General features: G+C 43.8%; 1 protein-coding gene across 1 annotated transcript in view; it reads right to left on the reverse strand.

Moving 5' to 3' along the window:
• Positions 1 to 509: 509 nt before the first annotated feature.
• Positions 510 to 1,397, reverse strand: part of pex3 (peroxisomal biogenesis factor 3) — a 5,809-nt gene continuing 4,921 nt past the window's right edge. The window contains exon 12 of the mRNA XM_068709086.1: positions 510 to 1,397. This exon is cut by the window's right edge and continues 780 nt beyond it. The gene's annotated coding sequence lies outside the window, so the exon portion shown is untranslated.

The following is a 1,397-nucleotide window of genomic DNA, read 5'->3' on the forward strand; positions in this document are numbered from 1 at the left end:
ACTTCAGTTCAAAGAAAAGCTTCTTCTCTCGTTTTCTTACAGCGTATCACTCCACCCGGCTGAATGAAGACCAGACCACGGGCAACGCGTTAAGTAGTTCCCATCTAAACACAAACCCACGGAAACTTTAAGGGAACGTTTCAATAAAGGGAGTTTCCGTCCTTCATCTATGTCCAACGTCTCAGTTAAGATCAGCCAATTAATCCAGAGAATAAAGACAAGAGAGTCTTCTTACAGAACAGCTGGAGACGTCGTGTTCATCTCTTTATCTTCCCCATAAAATAAAATACTAGAATGGAAAAACACACACACACACACACACACACACACCTCCATTCTGGTACATTGTTGTTTTTACCTAATCAATGTCATCATCTGCTGACTTGTTGTGAGTCAGCGCTTTAACAGCACAGTGGTTGTTCTCCAGTAGATCTGGTGTGCTGCTGCAGTACGGCGCCCCCTGCTGACACTGTGGTGTAAAGCACAGAGGGGAACAAACACGAAACCTGTATATTTAAAATCATACTTTATTTAATCTCTTCAATACATTTTCTACAAACATATACATGTTAGATTCATTCAGGACGCTACGCTTCAAAAAGGCGTAACGTCGGTTATCGTACAGAGGGTTAGGTTCTGGCGAGAATCAACGTCACCGGATGTTTCCCGTTAACGTGGAGGAGCTCGTCGTGACCGCCACAAACACGGTGCATGCACTTCATGACTTTCACTTTTCATTTATCACATTTCGGGGGGGGGGGTTTCCAGGGGGTTTCCAGCACCAGAACTGAACCCATGAGCCGAATAAAACCCGAAGAAACAAATCAACTTTCCGTTAATGAAGCCGGGAAAACCAGGAGGAATAAAGCAGCGCTGCAGCTATCGATGATGAACTCATGAAAGTAAAAAGTAGTGTATGAAACGCTGCATGTTCTCTGTGCTCGACCCCCCCCCCCCCACCACACACACACACACACACACACACACACACACACACACACACACACACACACACACACACACACACACACACACACACACACACACACACTGAAGGATTTCATTCCCAAAACAATATCATCTCCAAAAAAAATACTAAATTGTGTCCGTTACTGTGAACCGTTGGGATGTTGTGAGTACTTTTAGGATGTAACAACAGAATCACAAATATATACACAATACTGATTGAACTTAAAAAAAAACAGGAGAAAACATGTTTAGAACGAAGCCCTTCATGTGGAGACAAAGGAGGACAACAGAGACACCTGCTGGACAGAAAGAGGAACTCAAAGATTCTTCAAAAACACTGACTGACAGAGGACTGGAGCCATTTTAAACTGCATCAGAAGAGCTGAACTGGTGTGTGTGTGTGTGTGTGTGTGTGTGTGTGTGTGTGT

The sequence above is a fragment of the Cebidichthys violaceus genome, unplaced genomic scaffold, assembly GCF_023349555.1.
Source record: "Cebidichthys violaceus isolate CVI_PGR_0920_01 unplaced genomic scaffold, fCebVio1.0.p SCAF_14, whole genome shotgun sequence".
NCBI lineage: Eukaryota > Metazoa > Chordata > Actinopteri > Perciformes > Stichaeidae > Cebidichthys > Cebidichthys violaceus.